The sequence below is a fragment of the Aegilops tauschii genome, chromosome 5 (assembly GCF_002575655.3).
Source record: "Aegilops tauschii subsp. strangulata cultivar AL8/78 chromosome 5, Aet v6.0, whole genome shotgun sequence".
Lineage (NCBI taxonomy): Eukaryota > Viridiplantae > Streptophyta > Magnoliopsida > Poales > Poaceae > Aegilops > Aegilops tauschii.
In genome coordinates this window covers 223409908-223434084 of record NC_053039.3, presented here as the reverse complement: position 1 = coordinate 223434084, position 24177 = coordinate 223409908, and positions in this window count along the sequence as shown.

The window sequence follows — 24177 nt, the reverse complement described above, 5'->3', positions numbered from 1 at the left end:
GAGGGGCAGGGCACCCCAAGAGGGACAGGAAATAATCGTTAAGGCTAGACACAACTAGAGGAGAGCCGGTTTACGGCGACTCCCCCATGAGCATAATGAGACCCAGCCACAAATAGCATGTAGGGCTATTACCGGATGATGTTTCCCGGGGCCCGAAGCTGTCTAAACCCTTGTCTTGTGTTGCGTCTCTCGATTCCGATCAACCCCTCTCAAGCTACCACACAGATGCGTTGGCCTCACGACTAAGTCCTCACACTAGTACATCTGCCGTGACAATTCCATGAAAGAGGGCTTTGTCAACTTAGTCAATATGAACGATTAGCTCCAGTGACCGTACGATGTCCATCCAACGGCCGTAGTGCTTCTTCAACCTCTGGTCTTCTTGCTCCAGCCGCCCAAACCAGTGCCGCCTGCTCCTGCCTCCCATGGCCGGCTGTGCTGCCGCAGAGGCCTAACCACCCCTACTACTCTCACCGGTGGCTAGGCCATCCCTCTACTCACCCACACCCCCTGTTATTCTGCAGCGACGGAAGCCTCACACCGCAGCCGAACCAGTCAACCCTCATACTCCTCTCCGCGTGGGCATCCACTACCGCGTCTTCCCTAGCTCCACGTCGTCCCCTTCGTAGGCCTCACCGTCGTCCACCGCCTTGGTGCTCTCGGCGCGGCGTTGTCAATGTGGTCAAGGAACAACTTCCATCGGAAGAGTACTGTACGTGGAGAGGCTGACAGCTGGGTCCATGGTCGCAGCAAGGAAGTGCCTCCTTATTACACGCAAAATAATGATTCCTCCACCTGATAGGAGGGATCCATCGGACGGGCCATCATATTTCGCGAAAAAATGTTTCCCCTGACTGCTGGGACCCACTAGCTACATCTTTGCACGCAAGGAAGTGACTCCTTATCCTCCCTGGCAGTCGGGACCCACCTGGTCGAAGCGTACGTAGCATTGTCATTCTGGTAGCGAACGTGTACGTACATGCTGGTCAATCAGTCTGTCTGCAGGCTGCAGCGATGAACCGTGGCAGAGTAAGGAAGGGGACGTGTCGTAGTAGAGGCGCGGACGTAGCATGTACACGTATGTACAACTAGGGTGCAAGAAAGTAAATACGACCACGTACGTACATATGGGCGGGGTCTTGAATGCCTACTCGCGAATACGTACGGCTAGGGCTCGTCTACATGGAGAGGGCAGTGACGGCGTCCTGTTCATCGGCAGCCAACCGGCTGGGTCAGAATGGAGAAACTGCATCGTCATGTTCATCGGGAGGCAACGGAATGCGTCGTGTTCATCGGGAGACAACCGGCTTGGATGGAACAGCCGAAACGAGGCCTGGCGTACCGCAGAACAGAGGAAACGACCTTGTGTTCGACCGCCTACGGTCGAAACGGGATCCTTTTCACCGAGAGGGGTGTGGCATACCGCAAAACGGAGAAACAGACTTCTCTTCGACCTCCTATGGTCGAAATGGGATCATGTTGATCGGGAGGGGTGTGGCGTACCATAAAACGAAGGAAACAGACTTATGTTGGAGCGCTACGGTCGAAATGGGGGGTCCTGTTCATCGGGAGGGGTGTGGCGTACCGCAAAACGGGACTCCACGGGCTACTATTCATCTCCACCGTCGACCTCCTTCAGCCTCCACCTGCGACTGTTCATCCACGGCGTCTCCCTCCTGCCTCCACGGGCTCCTGTTCATCCATCCTCCACCGCTCCTCCACCGGCTACTATTCAACCAGCTCTCTCCACGGGGTCCTGTTCAACCACCCCTCCACGTGCTAGTGTTCATCCAGCCCTCCACCGGCTACTGTTCAACCAGCCCTCCACGGGGTCCTGTTCATCCAGCCCTCCACGGGGTCCTGTTCATCCACCCCCAACCAGCTCGATCGGGGTCTTGTTCATCCAGTAGCAACGGCCTCTACTACCACGGGGTCCTATTCATCCAACCCCCACCAGGAACTATTCATCCAACCCCCCAACAATGCTCACTGTTCATCAAGAGGCATCAAGTTCGATCGGCTTCAGTTTGCAGCAATAGTGAAGGAATCGCTCGATCGGGTTCAATTAACAGCCAGATCGATCAATCGCTCGGATTTAGTAATGCGTAGCTGCAGTGCAATCGCTCGGGTTCAGTTGGCGAACGCCTCACTCGGGTTCAGTTAGAGCCCAACGCCTCGCACCCATGGGCGTACATGTACAAGAGAAACGCGCATCTCTCGGCCCCGACCACCCACCGTAACCGGGAACTCCCTGATATTTTCCTCGCCCTCGTTCTACCACGGTTTTTTCGTCATGGACGGCCCAAAGAATGTCATGCAGCTGCGTCTTCGGCCCGCCTAGGACGAAAAGCCCATTTTCTGTCATAGAAGTAGGAGCCCACCACATCTATGATGATACCAGGTTTTTTCACAACTATCATCATAGAAGTGTCATAAGCATGACAGAAAAAAAATTCGTTCGGCCCAAAATTTCACGTATGTGCCTTTTTTTCGTAATGCTGGTGGCCTCCGATACTGCCTCTTTGCTCTATAAATACCCTAATATTCCAGACACCCTAGGGATTCGACGAAAATCAATTCCAGCCGCCGCAAGTTCCAGAACCACCAGATCCAATCAAGACACCATCACGGAGGGGTTCATCATCCTCATTGATGCCTCTCCGATGATGCGTGATTAGTTCATTGTAGACCTACGGGTCCGTAGTTAGTAACTAGATGGCTTCCTCTCTCTCTTTTGATTCTCAGTACAATGGCCTCTTGGAGATCTATTTGATGTAACTCTTTTTGCGGTGTGTTTGTTGGGATCCGACGAACTTTGAGTTTATGATCAGATCTATGTATTTATCCATGAAAGTTATTTGAGTTTCTTTGATCTCTTATATGCATGATTACTTATAGCCTCGTATTTCTTCTTCGAATCTTTGGTTTAGTTAGGCTAACTGATCATTTTTTTCTTGCCATGGTAAGAGGTGCTTTGTGATGGGTTCGATCTTACGGTGCTTGATCCCAGTGGCAGAAGGGGAACCGACACTTTATGGCTCGTTGCTATTAAGGATAACAAGATGGGGTCTATTTCTACATAAATAGATCTTGTCTACATTATGTCATTGTTCTTATTGCATTAAACTGTTTCTCCATGAACTTAATACATAAACAAATCTTGTCTACACCCGGCGGCTTGCATCGCGATGCTGTAGATGCTGAGGAACTCCGACGGGTGAGTCTTGCCGTTGTACTTTCCCCCAACATCAGGCTTGAACGTGCGGTGGGAGGGCCACTGGAACTGTCGCAACTCTCGGGTAAAGGCCGGACAACCCACCTCATAAGGCAGGTCGTCAGAGCCCCCGCCGCTGGGTGGTCCATGGCAGGTCCTGCACGCCGATCCGACTGATGGCACGCCTCCCGCCGTCGCTCGATGGTAGTTCGGGCGTCTTCCTGAGCTCGCTCTCGAAGAACTCGACGTTGGTCGCAGCGGGTTCGCGGGTCGGACGACGCTGTGGAAATGTTGTCACGGGCGTCGGCCCGATGAGCCAGTGGCTGCTGTCGCGACCGTGGAGGAGGAGAGTGCACCGTGGTTGCGGTGTCTCCGGTCCTCACACCGCCGGCATGCACCGGCTCGACAGAACGCCGGCGTGAGGGTCCCGCTGGGAGCGGCTCGTCTTTGTTGGCGAAGCTGTCAAGGCTTCGGATGGTGGCCCTCCACTCGTCGAGCTTCTCCGCAGCAGGGGGGGGAGTCAAGGAGCAGTTGCACGTGTGCTTGCGCTTCTGCTGGCGTGGGCAGAGGTGAGAGCTGCATGGACCGTGACGCACTCCGACTTCTAGCCAGGTTAGAAGGAGCACTGTCACGGTCTCGCGGTCGCACGCCGCTTCCGTCGGCGTCCGGGTGCGCACGCCGGCCTGGTGCGTCCTGAGAGTGGCACACAGGGCTCTTCCCGCGGCGGTGCCCGGGAGCTCCGGCGTCGCGGTGTCGCTCATCGCACGCGTCCTGGGAAGGCCACGGCGCGGGCCCCAACTGCGGTGCCATAGAGGTTGCCGCGCCGCCCGTGGGCAGCACGGCCTCGCCCCCAGACCCAGCGGCGTGTGGCTCGTCGTCTTGGACTCGAACGACGCCGCTCGCCTGGCTCCGATTGCTAGAGTGTCGCGGATGCTCGCGGGCCACGTCTCCGGCACCATCCGCGGCCACCCGGTCGCCTGCCCACGCTGGCACGGACGGGCTGGCTCCGAACGACCCGATTGTTGTGATCCCCTTCTTCTTGGGGGCCATGGTGATGATGAAGTCGATGCGCTAACTTCCAAACCGGATTTTCACAGCTTGCGCCCCCTACCTGGCGCGCCAAAGATGTCAGTGCAAACGACACCAATGGGATTGGGGGGAATCCCTTCTACGGTTGGCAGGCGCGGGGCTGTGGAAAGAGCGGGTTTAGAAGATCAACACGGGGAATTTATCCAGGTTCGGGCTGCAAGTGATGCGTAATACCCTACTCCTACTGGTTTGTATTTATCTGGCATTCTTGGATTAGCTACAAAGCATGCAGGGTCCAAAAAGTCCGAATCCTCCTCCAGTATGCCTCGGGCCTCCTTTTATAGCCAAAGGGGTCGCCACAGTGGCACACAGGAGGTGGAAAGTTTGTACTGTATACAAGTCTATCGCCTGGCACCGTAGGACAAATGCATTTAATGCGCTGCCGACGTGCCCTCTCACTTTATCGGGGACGGCAAGGAAACTTGTCCCGTTCGCCGCCGCTTCGCCTTGCTCCGACGCACGTCCAGGCTGACTAGGCATGCAGCGCCACACAGGCTGGCTGGCTGTTGAGTTGGTGCGGTTCCAGAGTCTTCACGAAGATCTGCATGCCAGCACACAGGTGCTTGCTGAGTTGGCCTGGAAGTTGCACGTCGCCACGCAGGTGCCTGCCTTGTTGGCGGGTTGACTCCTGTGGTGGAACGGCGGTGGAGCCTTGGCAGGTGGGGGGCCTGGCTGCGGCCCCGCAGATGTCTCTGGCAAGGGTCTTGCCGGGGGTCTTGTGAGTGTCCCTGGCAAGGATCTTGCCGGGGTTTGCGTCTTCTGGTTCTCATCTAGTATTGTATGTCCTTGGTCTTTACAAAGATCTGCATGCCACCATGCAGGCGCCTCCCGAGCCTTGGTTCCAATGTTGTCGATGGTGTCGGAACTCTTAGGCTCAAGGGTGGCAGCTCTACTGGTGTTGGGCAAGTTGCCCCGGCAAGGCCCTTACCGGGGCTACATAAGCTGCCCCGGCAAGGCTCCTGCCGGGGAGAGCCCACCTTGTCCCTTCGCTCCTCGCGCCTCTGTCTTGGCGTTGCTCTGGTAGTCTTATGTCTTTGCTTCCTCTTCTACCCTGCCAAGCGTAGCCGCAAGCGTGTGGCTGCGATTGCCCGTGCACAAGTAAAGGGGAACAAAAAGGACCCCTACTTTTGTACACCGACAGGAGCCCCCGAGCCTGGGCCACATATAAGCGCGGAGCATTATTGGGCCAGGCCCTGAACGGTGCGTGGGTACGCGTGGCAGAGTTTTACCGCAGTAACTCCCTCGCCAGTTGCGCTTCCCCACGACCCGCGTTGAATGCATGACGTGCGGGTCGTACGTGGGGCGGTTGCAACACGCTTGCGTCACATCGTGGTAAATGGTAAAGAGTCGGCCCGCGCCTTCCCCATAAAAAAGAGGAAGACGCAGGGGCGCGGCTCATTTACTTAAGTGGACTCGGGTCGTGGCCTCCAAGGCGCCCGCGCCCCATGATCACTGGGTGGAAAATAGTTGCTTCACTTGTCTTCTCGATTCTGGCATGCTCGCCACGTGTCCTCCATGCCCCAAGGATGGTAGGTGGTGGACGCAGGGGGCACGGGCCTTAATGGCGAGGCGGGAAACTGGGTCATCGCTGATTGGAGCAGTGGGTCGGTCCCGATTCCCTGCGCCCTGGCAGTCGGATTGGTTAAGTGGGGCGGCCGAGCCCCGACCCTGCCCCTTTGTAAGAAGGGGAGGGGATGGCACCCTTCAATCCTCCAACATCCATCTCCTTCCATCTTGACTCCTTCCTTCCCTTCGCTATGGCGAGAGGGCGTGCTGGCGCTCCGATGGCAGCGACAAGAGTCTCTGCTCGACAGCGTGCCCTCCTTCCCAAGAGCTCATGGTGGCGGAGCCGGCTGCGAGAGGATGGGGAGGGGGCGAGGCCGAGGCCGCCGTGGAGCTCGGGGAGAGGAGGACGGGGCGGCGCACCGGCCTCGCCTCTGCCAGCGGCTCCTCCCCCAATGGAGGGCCATGCCGGAGACCAGCCCCGTGAATTCTTCATCAGGCTGCACAAGCCAGTGCGCGGTCGCCTTCGTCTCCCCACTACGTTCGCTCGGGAGATGGAGCTCGACCCGCCACAGGCTTTGAGGCTGCATATGAGGGGCTGCGGGAATGGCAGCATGCGGGTCGACGTCGACTTCCCCGCCCCCACATTATGTATCTCCGTCGTCGATGGAAAACCTTCACTCGTGCCCATAGCCTGTTGGAGGGGCTCGTCCTCCACCTCAAATTGATGGAGAACTGCCTGGTCTCCGTCAAGGTTTTTGGGAACTTGGGGACTCACCTAAGGGGTTGCGTGGAGAGCTCCCCCTCCGACGAAACCTCCTCCTCGGGCGAGAGTGATGAGGAGGATAGCGACAGCGACGACGAGGGCATCAAGTGGGAGGTCTCCGATTCCGACTCCGGTTGACCGCATCGCCCTCCTCCCTCGGCCACGCGCCTCACCGGCGGGTCTTCCTCGTCAAGCTCTCCATCGGCACGTTCCCCGTTGCCTCCTTTTTGCCTTCACCTGCCGCACCTGGGAGGAAAGGGGCAAGAACGGGGATTATGGGGCACTTATCTTTCTTTTAAATTGTAGGCACTTGCCGAATCTTAATTTCTAGATAATGTAATGCATCGAGCCCATGCTTGTGTCCTGTAACCTCTGTACTCGTATCAGCATGTTAATGAAAAAGTCTAGCCTTGCCGGGAACCCGTGCACACGTACATTCATGCAGAGGCGAAATGCCTCCTTAATGAAATAAACGAGTCCTCCCGGCAAGCTATCGTGCCGGTGCCCTCTGCGCCTGCCGGAGAATCACATCTGCCGGGTTACAGACAAAGGGCCCAGCCCCCCGTCTATCTCCTTCTAACCAGGGCTACTATGACCACTCCGACCGAAGCAGCGTCTGGGCCGGGAATGGGAGCACCTGAGTTTTTTTAAGGAAGGGTTGCAAGGTTTTCTAATGCACAAGTCATAGGTTACGAACACGAATGGGCAAGAGGTAAAGTTTATTTGTTTGGTTTGCCAGGGATCGCTGTGCCGGGCGGTCTTCTCAACTTCTTGCCGGAGTTGGGTCCTTAGCGGGATCGCGCGTCCTCGCCGTGGCTGGAAAGAAGAGAGGGCAAGAGCATGGAACCTTGGTGGTCCACTAATATTTGTTGGAATCAAAAAGCAGTACAATATCCTGGACAAGCATGCATATACGTATATACATAAACATGGAAATCGACAGGAAACTATACATACTAACGGATTTCTTTCCCTAACTGCGCACAGGGTCTACGCCTGGCTCTGTACATAGGGTTACATGCCTTGCTGGCAAGGCTAGTACAAAATGGGGGTTGCCGGGGCTCCCGGCAATCGCGCTTTAGGGGTAAAACTTGCGAAGATGTTCGATATTCCAGGAATTGCTCACCGGAATGCCATCTTTGATCTCCAGGCTGACTGCGCCGGGCCTGGTGACTCGTGTTACCCGATAAGGGCCTTCCCACTTCGGCGTCAACTTGTTTGAATTCTTGGCGGATTGGATATGCCGAAGAACAAGGTCGCCTTCCTCAAGGCTTCGGGCGTGAACCTTGCGGCTATGGTAGCGGCACAAAGCTTGCTGGTAGTGAGCGGCTCGCACAGTAGCCCGAAGACGATCTTCATCAAAGAGTGTCGCATCATCTTGGTGCAACTGCTCTTGCTCAAGCTCATCATAAGCGAGCACTCGAGGTGACCCGTATATGAGTTCTGTGGGGAGAAATGCTTCTGCCCCGTATACCAGGGCAAAGGGTGTCTGGCCAGTGGCTCGATTTGGTGTCGTCCTGATTGACCAAAGAACCATTGGAAATTCATCAATCCAGCGCCTTCCGCACTTGTGTAGCTTGTCAAAAGTTCTGGTCTTAAGGCCTCGCAGCACTTCTGCATTCGCCCTCTCAGCCTGGCCGTTACTTCTGGGATGAGCAACAGAAGCAAAACAGACCTTGCTGTCGAGGTCTTGAATGTACTGCATGAAGGTGTGGCTCGTGAACTGTGTGCCATTGTCGGTGATGACTCTGTTCGGCACACCAAAACGGCAGACTAGTCCTTTGAAGAACTTTACGGCTGACTGTGTTATCGCCTTTCTCAATGGTTCCAGTTCCGGCCACTTTGTGAACTTGTCGATCGCGACGTACAAGTACTCAAAGCCCCCGACAGCGTGGGGAAAGGGGCCCAGTATGTCGAGCCCCCAGACCGAAAAATGGACAGGAAAGAGGGATTGACTGAAGAGCTTGGGCTGGTTGATGAAGCTTCTTTGAATGGAACTGGCACGCTTCACACTTGGTTACTAGGGCAGTTGCATCCTGGAGGGCAGTGGGCCGGAAGGAGCCTTTCCGAAACGCTTTGCCGGCAAGGGCTCTCGACCCTATGTGGGAGCCACACATGCCTCCATGTATCTCTGCCAATAGCCTTAGTCCGTCTTCCCGAGGAATGCACTTCAACTTCACACCGTTCGGTCTCCTTCTGTATATGGCATCATCCACAAACTGGTACATGCTGGACCGACGGGCTACTTTCTCTGCTTCTTCTTATTCCTCAGGAAGCTCCCCTGTTTGGAGGAAACAGATGGTGTGCTGTGCCCATGCCGGAGCCTGCGGCTCGACGGCAAGGGCTAAAGGCACATCTTCGGTCGCAAGGGCAGCTGCCTCTATGGTCAGAGCTCGTGGCTCCGCCGGGGGTTGCTGCTCTTCGGCAAGCTTGGGGCACCCGGAAACGTCCTTGCCGGCGGCTCCTGGGAGCACAGCGGGAAAGTACTTGCCAGGGCCTGCCTTCCTTCGCTTGTTCTGTCCTGCTGATGGCTCGACGAACGGTTGAGTTAATTGAAGCACAAAGGTACCTGGTTCCACAGGCAACTTCAGGGCAGCGCGCTTCGATAGGTCATCAGCAATTTAGTTCTCCGCTCGGGGAACATGTTGCGCTTGCAATCCATCAAAACACTCTTCCAATTTCCTCACTTCATCCACGTAGGCCTCCATCAACGGGCTCTGGTAATCCTTGTTGACTTGCTTAACGACGAGCTGCGAATCACCTCTGATGATGAGCTTCTTGATTCTGAGGTCTGTCGCGATCCTGAGACTGGCAAGCAATCCCTCGTACTCCGCCGTGTTGTTCGTTGATTTTTCTCGAGGAAAGTGCATCTAGACTACGTACTTGAGGTGCTCTTCGGTGGGCGCGACGAGTAGCACGCCGGCACCAGCACCTTGTAGTGAGAAAGCACAATCAAAGTACATAACCCAATTGCGGCATGTCTCCTTGCCGGGAAGGGTGGTTTCTTGAACATCTTCGTCGGGCGTTGCGGTCCATTCTGCTATGAATTCTGCCAAGGCTCGACTCTTGATCGTTGAAGTACTTTCAAACTTGAGGCCAATGCTCGACAGCTCCAATGCCCACTCCACAATCCTCCCTGTCGCATCTGGGTTGTGCAAAATTCATTGCAAAGGGAGGCGGGTGACGACGGTGATGTCATGTGCTTGGAAATAGTGCCGCAGCTTTCTCGAGGCCATGAGGAGGCCGAAAAGTAGCTTCTGCATACCAGAATATCTTGATCTAGTCCCCTGCAAGAGGGAGCTGACAAATTAAACGGGGTGCTCCACCACCTTCTTCTTCTGTCCCACTTCGCTCATCTGCTCAGACTCTGCCTTGCTGGGATCGGGCCTAGCCGGGGGTTCCGCCTTGCCGGCGTCAGGCTCTGCCGGAGAGGGCCCCGGCCCGCCATCCGACGGCTCTGCTGCTACTGCTGCTTATTCCTCAAGTTCCCTCTGCGCCACCAGTGCAACACTGACCACTTAATTCGTTGCCGCTAAGTACAGCAGCAACGGCTCTTGTGGTTTAGGCGCGACTAGTATTGGCGTGGAGGAGAGTTACCTCTTCAAATCTTGCAGCGCTGCCTCTGCCTCCGGAGTCCACTTTACTGGACCCGCCTTTTTCAAAACTTTGAAAAAGGGGAGGGTGCGCTCAGCGGATTTGGAGATGAACCTACTCAGGGCAGCAACGCAGCCGGCGAGCCTACGGGCGTCTTTGACCAGTTTTGGCACCTCAATCTGCTCGATTGCGTTGATCTTGTCGGGATTTGCTTCGATTCCGCGCTGAGACACAAAAAACCGAAGAAGTTTGCCAGAGGGGACACCTAATATGCACTTCTCTAGGTTGAGCTTGAGGTTGATCTTGCGCAGATTTGCAAATGTTTCTTCTAAATCTTGCATGAGCATGGCCCTGTTCTTGGTTTTGACCACTATGTCTTCCATATAAGCTTCCATATTTCTATGTAGCTGGGGATCAAAACCAATCTGGACTGCTCGGGCAAATGTTGAACCAGCGCTCTTCAACCCGAAAGGCATTCGTACAAAACAGTACGTACCACATGGGGTGATGAACACAGTTTTTTCTTTGTTTTCCTTCATCATGAAGATCTGGTGGTATCCTAAATAAGCGTCGAGGAATGACAGTAGGTCACACCCGGCAGTGGAGTCCACAATCTGGTCGACGCGTGGCAGAGGGAAAGGATCCTTTGGACAGGCTTTATTGATACATGTGTAGTTAATACATAGCCTCCATTTCCCATTTGCCTACGCACCACCACTGGATTGGCCAACCATGTGGGGTGGAGCACTCCTCTAACCAGGCCTGCCGCCTCTAACTTCTTGATCTCCTTGATAATGAACTCTTGTCGCTCCAAAGCTTGCTTCTGGACATTCTCCTTGACGGGCCGCACATGAGGATAGATAGCAAGATGTGCTCAATCACCTCTCTGGGAACGCTGGGGATGTCGGATGATTGCCATGCAAACACATCGACATTCGCCCACAGGAAGGCGACGAGCGCGCTTTCCTATTTGTTGTCGAGGGTGGAGCTTATAGTGAAAGCTCCGCCCGTGCCGTCCTTCTTGACGGACACCTTCTTGGTTTCTGGTGGTGCAGCCTTGGACTTCTTGCTCTTGCCGGTGGAGCTCTCTGGCACGTCCTCAACGGGAGCCCAGCACTCCGAAGAGGCGCGCTTGCCGGAGTGGGTGGGAGAGGTCTTGCCGGCACAGGTCTTGTTGGCCTTCTTCCTTCCCGGGGCTTCAGCGGCAGGAGCACGTGCCTTGGCGGCAGTTGCTGCAACTGCTTCTCGGTAGAGTTGGTCGGTGCAGATGAGCGCGTCTTTCTTGTCGGAGGGGACGGTGATGATGTTCAGCGGCGCTGGCATCTTCAATGTGTTGTAGGCGTAGTGCGACGCCGCCATGAACTTCGCCAGTGCTGGGCAGCCAAGGATCCCGTTGTATGGCAAGGGGATCGCGGTGACATAAAAAACGATCTTCTTCGTCCTATAGTTCAGCTCGCCCCCAAACGTAACGGGCAGCGTGATTCAACATTTTGGCTGATTCCTTCCCGGGTTGACCCCTTGAAACGTGCCCGTCTCCTCGAGATCTCCATCAGGAATCTGCAGCTTCTTGATCACAGTGGGCGAGATCAAATTCAGACCGGTTCCACCATCCACCAGCACTTTTGTCACCTTGAGGTTGCGTATTGTTGGTGAAACCAACGATTGCAAACACCCGACCGCAGTTGTGCGATCAGGGTGATCCTCGGTGTCAAAAATGATGGGCGTGTGGACCACTTCAGTGGCTTCTGGGCATCGAACGATGGCTCTGCCGCAATGACCTCACGCGCCCACTACTTCAGTTGGCAGTGAGAGGTGTGCAGCGAGGCGCCACCGTCGACGCACATGGCCTCTGTAGGTTTCTGGAATTCGTGCTCGCCGGACTCGTCGTCCTCGTCCTGATCATCATCTTCCTCCTTCTTGCCGTGGCCCCGAGCGGACCTCTCTTGTTGATTAATTTTGCCGCCGCGACCTCCTTGGCCGCCACGCTTCTTGCCGGACCCCTCAGCGCCATCCCGACCCTTCTCCTTGTCTCGCCTTTCATATTCAGCTTTCTGCTTCTCTGCGAGCAGCTCAACTTGTCGGCGGTTGTGGAGGTCATGGCCCTTGGTGCGGTGGATCTTGCAATACTTCTTGTCGGAGCCTCCTAGCTTGTCGGCGGCCGCCAAGGCCCAGCAGGCGGCTCACCCGGCAACCTCCTTGCCGGGGTCATCAGCCTTGGCCTTCTTGGCGGCGCCGGGGTCGCCGGATCCCTCAACGGCAAGCACAGTCTTACCCTTACGCTTCCTGTTGGGGCGCCAGCCCTTCTTCGTCGGGGCAGCGCCGTCCTTGTCCGTGGAGTCGGTTTCCGCGCCGACGTCCTCGCCAGGGTACTTCCTTCCTTCCTCAGCCCCAGCACATCTGTCAGCCAGAACATAAAGTTCGGCTACATCCTTGACCTTGTTCATCGCAGCTCTTCACGCATCTTACGGCTACGTACATTCTGATGGAACACACTGATGACAGCGGCGGGGTGAACATCTGGGGTGGTGTGCCGCACACGGCTGAATCTTTGTATGTACTTACGTAGGGGCTCGCCGTCCTTCTGGGGGATGACATGCAAGTCACTTGCCTGGCCAGGAGCTTGGTGACCTCCGGTAAAGGCGCCAACAAACTCGTGGCACATATCCGAACAGGAAGAGATGGAATCCACTGGCAGGTGCATCAACCACGACATGACATTGGGCTTAAGCGCCAATGGAAATTAGTTGGCGAGCACCTTGTCGTCGCGAGCCCCGGCGGCTTGCATCGCGATGGTGTAGATGCTGAGGAACTCCGACGGGTGAGTCTTGTCGTTGTACTTTTCCCCAACATTAGGCTTGAACGTGCGGTGGGAGGGCCACTGGAACTGCTGCAGCCCTCGGGTAAAGGCCGGACAACCCACCTCGTAAGGCAGGTCGCCAGAGCCCCCCGGCGCTGGGTGGTCCATAGCAGGCCCAGCACGCCGATCCAACTGATGGCGCGCCTCCCGCCGTCGCTCGATGGTAGTTCGAGCGTCTTCCTGAGCTCGCTCTCAAAGAACTCGACGTTGGTCGCAGCGGGTTCGCGGGTCGGACGACGCTGTGGAAATGTTGTCACGGGCGTCGGTCTGACGAGCCGATGGCTGCTGTCGCGGCCGTGGGGGAGGAGAGTGCACCGTGGTCGCGGCGTCTCCGGTCCTCCTCCCACCGGCATGCACCGGCTCAACAGAACACCGGCGTGAGGGTCCCGCTGGGAGCGGCTCGTCTTTGTTGGCGAAGCTGACAAGGCTTCGGATGGTGGCCCTCCACTCGTCGAGCTTCTCCCTAGCAGGGGGGAAGTCGAGGAGTAGTTGCACGCGCGCCAGCGCTTCTGCTGGCGTGGGCGGCGGCGAGAGCTGCGTGGACCATGACGCAATCCCATTTCTAACCAGGTTAGAAGGATCTCTATCATGGTCTCACGGTCGCACGCCGCTTCCGCCGGCGTCCGGGTGTGCACGCCGGCCTGATGCATCCTGAGAGTGGCGCACAGGGCTCTTACCGCGGCGGTGCCCGGGAGCTCCGACGTCGCGGTGCCGCTCATCGCGCGCGGCCTGGGAAGGCCATGGCGCAGGCGCCAGCTGGGGTGTCATAGAGGTTGCCGCGCCGCCTGTGGGCAGCACGACCTCGCCCTCAGACCCAGCAGCGTGTGGCTCGTCGTCTTGGACTCGAACGACGCCGCTCGCCTGGCTCCGATTGCCAGAGTGTCGCGGATGCTCCCGGGCCACGTCTCCGGCACCATCTGCGGCCACCCGATTGCCTGCCCGCGCTGGCGCGAACGGGCCGGCTCCGGATGACCCGATCGCTGTGATTCCCTTCTTCTTGGGGGCCATGGTGATGATGAAGTCGATGCGCTAACTTCCAAACTAGATTTTCACAGCTTGCGCCCCCTACCTGGCACGCCAAAGATGTCGGTGCAAACGACACCTATGGGATCATGGGGAATCCCTTCTACGGTTGGCGGGCGTGGGGCTATGGAAAGAGCGGGTTTAGAAGATCAACACGGGGAATTTATCCAGGTTCGGGCCGCAAGTGATGCGTAATACCCTACTCCTGCTGGTTTGTGTTTATCTGGCGTTCTTGGACTAGCTACAAAGCGTGCAGGGTCCAAAAAGTCCGAATCCTCCTCCAGTATGCCTCGGGCCTCCTTTTATAGCCAAAGGGGGTCGCCACAGTGGCACACAGGAGGTGGAAAGTTTGTACTGTATACAAGTCTATCGCCTGGCACCGTAGGACAAACGCATTTAATGCGCTGCCGACGTGCCCTCTCACTTTATCGGGGATGACAAGGAAACTCGTCCTGTTCGCCGCCGCTTCGCCTCGCTCCGATGCGCGTCCAGGCTGACTAGGCGTGCAGCGCCACGCTGGCTGGCTGGCTGGCTGCTGAGTTGGTGCGGTGGCAGAGTCTTCAGGAAGATCTGCATGCCACCACGCAGGTGCTTGCTGAGTTGGCCTGGAAGCTGCACGTCGCCACACAGGTGCCTGCCTTGTTGGCGGGTTGACTTCTGTGTTGGAACGGTGGTGGAGCCTTGGCAGGTGGGGGGCCTGGCTGCGGCCCCGCAGATGTCTCCAGCAAGGGTCTTGCCGGGGCCCCGGCAAGGGCCTTGCCTGGGTCTCACAGACGTCCCCGGCAAGGCTCCTGCCGGGGAGAGTCCAGCTTGTCCCTTCGCTCCTCGCGCCTCTGTCCTGTCGTTGCTCTGGTAGTCTTGTGTCTTTGCTTCCTCTTATGCCCCGCCAAGCGCGGCCGCAAGCGTGTGGCTGCGACTGCCCGCGCACAAGTAAAGGGGTACAAAAAGGACCCCTACTTTTGTACACCGACAGCAGGAGTCGATCTACTAATCCTGGACGTGATGCCTATGTAATGATCATTGCCTGGATATCATCATAATTATTTGAAGTTCTATCAATTGCCCAACAGTAATTTGTCTACCCGCCGTATGTTATTTTTCTCGAGAGAAGCCACTAGTGAAATCTACGGCCCCGGGTCTCTTCTTTATTATATTTGCTTTCGTGATCTATTTTTATTTGCTTTTATTTTCAGATTTATTAATCCAAAAATACAAAAATACCTTTCTGCAATTTATTATTATTTATTTTATCTCGCGTTCCCGCGAGATCTATTTATCCAATCTACTACAATTTAACCTATCTTTTTACCCGTGAGGGATTGACAACCCCTCTTACGTCGGGTTGCAAGTATTTGTTCTTTGTGTGTAGGAGCTGTTTACGTGGTGTTGCGTGGTTCTCCTACTGGTTCGATAATCTTGATCTCATCACTGAGGGAAATACCTACCGTAGTTGTGTTGCATCATCCCTTCCTCTTTGGGGAAATACCGACGTAGTTCAAGCCGCATCAAAAGGAATTTCTGGCGCCGTTTCCGGGGAAGATCAAGTCAAGATAGTCTCCCGTCAACGTGCGAATTTCTAGTGCCGTTGCCGGGGAGACATCATCAACATCCACCAGGTTCCTACTCACAAATCCCATCTCTATGCAATTTACGTTGTTTGCCATTTGCCTCTCGTTTTCCTCTCCCCCACTTCACAAAAATTTGCCGTTTTATTTGCCCTCTTTTTTGTTCGCCTTTTTTTCGTTAGATCTATTTTTGTGTGCATTCTTGTTTGCATAGTCATGATGCCTCAAATAAAATATTATGATGTTCCTTACCCCAATATTTCGCTTGAAATTGAGAAGTGTACTAAGGAGTATATGACTATGCAACTTGAGCACAATAAATATTTTACCGAAGAACTCAAGGAGCACTCTGTTGTGCTAGATGCTATAACAAAACAACTTGATGATATTAGTAGAGAAGTTTGCAATCTCCAATCTAAGTATGCTTTTGCTGGAAGTTTGCTAGGCAAAATATCCGATGCAGAAGCTACCCTAGTAAATCAAATGGCCGCTAAACCAATCTCGCTAGCAGATAAAAATGATTGGTGTTTCTTCTATTGATTGTTTGTTTAGTAAAATTAAGATTGATGAAAAAGGGACTGAAGAAGAGTCAACTTTAGTTAGAAGGCATCCAGATAATTCGGAGGGTGAAAATCTTGTTTGAGAAAATTGATAAAAGTGGGTTTCAAGAGATCAAAACTTTAACTAGTGATGTGCCCACTATTTTGGGTTACAAAGACTTTAATTATGATAATTGCTCTTTGATTGATTGTATTTCTTTGTTGCAATCCATGATAAATTCACCCCATGCTTATGAAAAAAAAATCTTTTACTGAACATATTGTTGATACTATGATGAAAGCTTTGGAAGAAAAGTTGGAATTAGAGATTTCTATTCCTAGAAAAAAATACATGATGAATGGGAACCTACTATCAAAGGCAAGATTAAAAATTATGAGTGTTTCGCTTTATGTGGCTTGGGTGCTAGTGTTTCTACAATTTTGAAATCTTTATGTGATGTGCTTGGTCTTACCGATATTGAAGAATGTTATTTAAATTTGCACTTGGCCGATTCTACTATTAAAAAGCCTATAGGAAGAATTAATGATGTTCTTATTCTTGCAAATAGGAATTATGTACCCATAAATTTTATTGTTCTTGATATTGATTGCAATCTGTCTTGTCCAATTATTCTTGGTAGACCGTTTTTACGCACTATTGGTGCCGTGATTGATATGAAAGAAGGAAATATTAAATTTCAATTTCCACTAAGAAAGGGTATGGAATACTTCCCTAGAACAAGAATTAGGCCACCATATGAATCAATCATGAGGGCATCTTATGGATCTAGAAATAAAGATGACAATACTTGAATCCTTGCATTATGCCTAACTAGGGGCGTAAAACGATAGCACTTGTTGGGAGGCAACCCAATGAATAAAATTTATTTTTGTCTTTTTTATTTCTGTTCTTGAGTGTTTGCACAATTATGCTACTTTTATTATTGTCTTTTTTATTTTTTAATTAGTGTTTGTGCCAAGCTAAGCCTTTGGGATCATGTTGGGTGATAGTTGCTTTGATCTTGTTGGAAAACACAAACTTTTGCGTCCAGTAAAATAATTTTTAAAAATCACAGAAGAGACAAAAAATTCTGAATTTCTTACACACAATTGATATACAAATTTCCCATGTTTTTCTTAAATTTTCAGAATTTTTGGAGTTACAGAAGTATCAAAAGTTTTCAGATTGCTACAAACTGTTCTGTTTTTGACAGATTCTGTTTTCTTTGCGTTGTGTGCTTATTTTGATGAATCTATGGACCCTTTTGAGGGGTTTGAGCCATAGCAAAGTTGGAATACAATAGATATAATGCAAAAATAAAATATGAATGGGTTTGCAACAGTACTTATAGTAGTGATTTGCTTTCTTATACTAACGGATCTCACGAAGGTTTTGTTGAGTTTTGTGTGATTGAAGTTTTCAAGCTTTGGGTGAGATCACGATGGATGAAGGAATAAGGAGTAAGAAGAGCCTAAGCTTGGCGATGCCGATGGCATCCCAAGCTATTATATAAAGATAAGCAAGCAACTAAGCTTGGGTATGCCCGGGTGGCATCCCCTCTTTCTTCTAACGACCATCGGTATTTTACTTGGAGCTATATTTTTATTCGTCACATATCATGATTTTTGCTTGGAGCGTCTTGTATGATTTGAGTCTTTGCTTTTTTGTTTTATATTTTTAGTCATGAATCCTTGCTGGACACACCTGTTTGAGAGAGCCAAAATTATGCTATGACTTGTTAGAATTACTCTCTATGCTTCATTTAAATCTTTATGAGCTATGGAATTGCTCTAGTGCTTCAATTATATCTTTTTGAGCACGGTGTTCTTTAGTATTTTTTAAGAAATGCTCTCATTCTTCACTTAGATTTATTTGAGAGTTAGTAAAAAAATTAAGAAATTCTCTCTTGCTTCACTTCAATTATTTTGAGAGAAGAAAATTTTTATGCTCATGTTCTTCACTTATATTTGTTTGAGCTATCAAAAGCAACATTGAATTTAGTCCCAAAGTGATATATATTCAAGAGGGATATAATAAAAACTTTGATGAAGATCATTGGACAAAATAAACTTGATTCCTTGTAATAGTTTTGCAATATGATGATATAATATGTGAGTCATGTTGATGAGTAATTATGCTTTAGTAAGAATATTGGTGTTAAGGTTTGTGATTCCCTATGCAAGCATGAAAGTCAATAGTTATGCAATGAAATTACATCCTACTTGTGGTGCATTATTCGGTGTTAGTTATGCTTAATGCTCACTTATGAGATTTTTCGTTTCTTGGTTCGACGCTTCTAAATCTTTTGCTAGCCTTCATTTGCACCAAGTATGATCACTACTTGTGCATCCAAAATCCTTTAAACCAGTTTTGCCACACGAGTCCACTATACCTACCTATATACGATATTCTTTTGTCGTTCTAAGAAAATTTGTATGTGCCATCTCTAATTTTCAAAATAAATTTATCTTTTGTGTGCTCGTACCGCTCATGAAACGGTAGGGGGTGGCTGATATATTTCCATGCTAGATGTGTTATTCTCAAGATGAGTGTTTATTCACTTGTCATTGCATGAGAGTACGGAAAAGGTATTAGGGATGCCCAATCCCGAAATGAAAAATGAATTTACTTTATGTTGTTAAATAATAAATTCCTTGGAAAGTGTTGGTATGGAAGGCACCCGTGAATACGGCTAGCCATGGAAAGTGAAAGTATGGTTGAAAAAGGAATAAACTTTATTTTTTGTTTGGGAACCGCCTATGATATATCTAGCATGGAAAGTATTGGGAACTACTCGATCGTTTTCGTTGACAGGAAAAGCATGCCACCCAAAATGTTTTTATCTCTATCTTTTTCACTTTGAGCTCTAGCACCTTTACAAATCCCTACTTCCCTCCACGAAGGGCCTTTCTATTTACTTTATGCAATTTTCATTTTTATTTGAGTCTCCATCTTCTCTTATAAAGCACCAACTAAGGGGCACTATGATCGTACTTGAGCATTGGGTGTAGCTAATATGCGAGTGTGTTTTATGAATGGATCAATGATTGAGCACAATGGGCTAGGGATAACTTTCTTTAGTGTTGATATTTTGAAAGACATGGTTGCTTGTTGATATGCTTGAGTATTGAAATCTTCATGTCAAAACTAAACTATTGCTTTTAATCATATAAAAGTCCAAATGTCCATGCTGCAAAGAAAAGAATATGTGATGAACATGTTAAGCATCATTCCACATCAAAAATTCTGTTTTTATCATTTACCTACTCGAGGACGAGCAGGAATTAATCTTGGGGATGGTGATACGTCTCCAACATATCTATAATTTTTTATTGTTCCATGCTGTTATATTATCATTCTTGGATGTTTTACAATCATTTTATAGCAACTTTATATCATTTTTGAGACTAACCTATTGACATAGTGCCCAGTGCCAGTTGCTGTCTTTTTGCTTGTTTTTTACTTCGCAGAAAATCAATACCAAACGGAGTCCAAATGCAGCGAAACTTTTTGGAGATTTTTTCTGGACCAGAAGACACCTGTTGGGCCGAAGAAGTACCAGAGGGGGGCTCCGAGGGGAGCACAACCCACCAGGGCGCGCGTAGGGGCCCACGCACCCAGGTGGGTTGTGCCAACCTCGGTGGCCTCTCGCACTGCCTCTTTGCTCTATAAATACCCCAATATTCCAGAAACCCTAGGGGAGTCGACGAAAATCAATTCCAACCAATGCAAGTTCCAGAATCACCATATCCCATCTAGACACCATCACGGAGGGGTTCATCATCTTCATTGGTGCCTCTCCGATGATGCGTGCGTAGTTCATTGTAGACCTACGGGTCCGTAGTTTGTAGCTAGATGGCTTCCTCTCTCTCTTTTGATTCTCAATACAATGGTATCTTGCAGATCTATTTGATGTAACTCTTTTTGCGGTGTGTTTGTTGGGATCCGATGAACTTTGAGTTTATGATCAGATATATGTTTTTATCCATGAAAGTTATTTGATTTTCTTTGATCTCTTATATGCATGATTACTTATAGCCTCGTATTTCTTCTTCTAATCTTTGGTTTAGTTAGGCCAACTAGATCGATTTTTCTTGCCATGGGAAGAGGTGCTTTGTGATGGGTTCGATCTTATGGTGCTTGATCCTAGTGACAGAAGGGGAACCGACACGTATGTATCATTGCTATTAAGGATAACAAGATGGGGTCTATTTCTACATAAATAGATCTTGTCTACATCATGTCATCGTTCTTATTGCATTACTCCATTTCTCCACGAACTTAATACACTAGATGCATGCTGGATAGCGGTCGATGTGGAGTAATAGTAGTAGATGCAGGCAGGAGTCGGTCTACTAATCTTGGACGTGATGCCTATGTAATGATCATTGCCTGGATATCGTCATGATTATTTGAAGTTCTATCAATTGCCCAACAATAATTTCTTTACCCGCCGTATGCTATTTTTCTCGATAGAAGCCACTAGTGAAATCTACGGCCCCCGGGTCTCTTCTTTATTATATTTGCCTTCGCGGTCTATTCTTATTTGCTTTTATTTTTAGATCTATTAATCCAAAAATAAAAAATACCTTGCTGCAATTTATTATTTATTTTATCTTGCGTTCCTGCGAGATCTATTTATCCAATCTACTACAATTTTACCTATCTTGTTACCCGTGAGGGGTTGACAACTCCTCTCTTATGTAGGGTTGCAAGTATTTGTTCTTTGTGTGCAGGAGCTGTTCGTGGTGTTGCGTGGTTCTCCTACTGGTTCGATAACCTCGTTCTCATCACTAAGGGAAATACCTACCGTAGCTGTCCTGCATCATCCCTTCCTCTTTGGGAAAATACCGACGTAGTTCAAGCCACATCAAGGGGTATTCTATTTCTCAGTCCTGAAGATATGCAAGAGGCAAAGAAACATGTAAAATAAAAGGGTATTAAAGCTGAAGATGTTAAGAATTTACCACCCATTGAAGAAATACATGGGCTCGACACCCCATCACAGGTAGTAGAGGTAAATTCTCTTATAGTATTTGATCAAGGTGATATTCCTTACAATAAATCTGCTAGTCAATGCTTCGATGAATTTGATAACTACATTGTTAAGCAAGAACATATCAATGCGTATGTTAAGATACAATTGGAACACGATGCTTTCAAGATTGAACGTTTGGGTGACTTGATGTTTAGAATTGCTAATGATGTTAAAGGTCTAGGTAAACATTCATCCATGGTTCAAACTGAGCTAGAACAAGTTGCTAAGTCGCAAAATGATTTGCTCAATGAGATGAATAATAATACGAATGATCGTGATGTTAGAGTTATGACTAGAGGAGGTAGAATGATTTAGGAACCTCTATATCCTAAAGGTCATACTAAAAGAATTGAGAAAGACTCTCAGAGAATTAATAATGATGTGACGTGTCCATCTAAGAATAAAAAAAGATAGAACATTGGATGCTTCTAGTGAACCCGTGGTAGAAAAACCTTCTGAGAATAGTAATGATGTTTCTATTTCTGACGCTGAGACACAATCTGGTAATGAACATTCACCTAGTGATAATGATGTTCATGATGATGCTCAACCAGATAAGGATAAATAGTCTGATAATGATATACAAATAGAACCTGCTGTTGATCTTGATAACCCACCTCCAAAGAATAAACAATATGATAAAAGTGATTTCGTTGCTAGGAAGCATGGTAAGGAAAGAGAGCCACGGATTCAAAAACCTATGCCTTTTCCAACTAAACCACCTAAGAATAAGGATGAGGAACAATTTGAACTGTCTGTTGAAATTCTTAGACCCGTTTTCTTGTGTACTCGTTTGGTTAATATATTGAAGATGCCTCCATATGCTAAATACATGAAAGATATCGTCACTAACAAAAGAAAGATACCTGAAGCTGAAATTTCCACCATGCTTACAAACTATTCTTTTAAGGGTGAGTTCCTAAGAAATTAGGAGATCCAGGAATACCCACTATACCATCCTCCATTAAAAGAAGTTATGTTAAAACTGCTCTATGTGATTTAGGAGCCGGTGTTAGTGTTATGCCTTTCTCTTTATATAGAAGACTTGATTTGAATAAGCTCACACCTACTAAAATATCCTTGTAAATGGATGATAAATCACCTGCTATACCTATTGGAATTTGCGAGTATGTTCCTGTTGTAGTTGCAAATCTTACTATCTTGACACACTTTGTTATACTTGATATGCCCGAGGATGACAACATGTCGATTATCCTTGGTAGACCCTTTTTGAATGCCATAGGGGCTGTTATTGATTGCAACAAGGGCAAGGTTACCTTTCATGTCAATAATAATGAGCATACGATTTATCTTCCGAAGAAACAATTCCAAGTGAATGGTATCAATTGTATTGAAAAAAATTTGACAATTATTATTGAAGGTTTTCAATTCCCTTTTCCTTCAATCAAAAAGAAATATGAAACTCTTATTATTGGGGAGATGCATATCCCTGTTGAGGTAACCTAGTGTTATACGAAAATTCTTCGGTTTCATGTCATTCGAAAATGGTTTGTTAATAAGACTTGATCAACCTTATTAATGAATTCCTTTTAGGGGCATGTGGTCGATGAATTTACTAAGCACAACCTACTATACCCACTATTTACTCCCTATTATTTAAAGTTGAAATGCCATGATTATCCTGTTTTCTGAACTTTCTGTGCAATAAAAAATGACCCGGCAATAAAAAAATTCAGAATGCCCTGAAATTTTAGTATGATTTTTCCACAATATTTAAGAATTTTTGGCACTGAACACACCACGGGGGGTGCACCTATGAGCCACAAGCTCACAAGGCGCGCCTAGTGGACTTGTGGGTCCCACAGGTTCCCAACCACCCACTTCCTTCTTCCTCCAGAAAAAATAACTAGCTCATTCAAACCCGTGTTCTTGCTCCTTGGCCTGCAATTTTCATCTCCTTGCTCGGAACTCCATTTCCGAAACTATTTTGGGAGAATACTGTTCGGTATTTGACTCCTACAATGGTCCAATTAGTTTTTGTTCTAGTGCTTTATATATTGCAATTTTTTCCTGCTGTGGTGACCATGTTTTTGAGCTTTGCATGTTAAATTTATATGGTCCAAAGTAGTTTTGGTGCATGATATAGCATGTTGAGTTTTGTTCACTTTTATTTTGAGTTACTAAAAATTTCAGAAATTTATATGGTCAAATGATTCATAATAAAGTGATTCCAAAAGTCCATCCGCATGGAGTTTCTTCATGCGCTTTACACCAATATGACCTAAACGGCAGTGCCACAAGTATGTTACACTATCATTATCAACTTTGCATCTTTTGACATCAATATTATGAATATGTGTATCACTATGACCGAGATCCAACAAGAATAGACCATTCATCAAAGGTGCATGACCATAAAAGATATTACTCATATAAATAGAATAACCATTTTTCTCTGACTTAAATGAATAACCGTCTGGCAATAAACAAGATCCAGATATAATGTTCATGCTCAATGCTGGCACCAAATAACAGTTACTGAGGTCTAAAACTAATCCCGATGGTAGATGTAGATGTAGCGTGCCGACAGTGATCACATCAACCTTGGAACCATTCCCGATGTGCATCGTCACCTCGTCCTTAGCCAATCTTCGTTTATTCCGCAGCTCTTGTTTTGAGTTACAAATATGAGCAACCGAACCAATATCAAATACCCAGGCGCTACTACGAGCATTAGTAAGGAACACATCAATAACATGTATATCAAATATACCTTTGTTCACTTTGCCATCCTTCTTATCTGCCAACTACTTGGGGCAGTTCCGCTTCCAGTGACCATTTCCTTTGCAGTAGAAGCACTTAGTTCCAGGCTTGAGTCCAGCTTTGGGCTTCTCCATGGGAGCGTCAACTTGCTTGCCATTCTTCTTGAAGTTCCTTGTTTTCCTTTGCCCTTTTTCTTGAAACTAGTGGTCTTGTTAACCATCAACACTTGATGCTCTTTCTTGATTTCTACCTCCGTCGATTTCA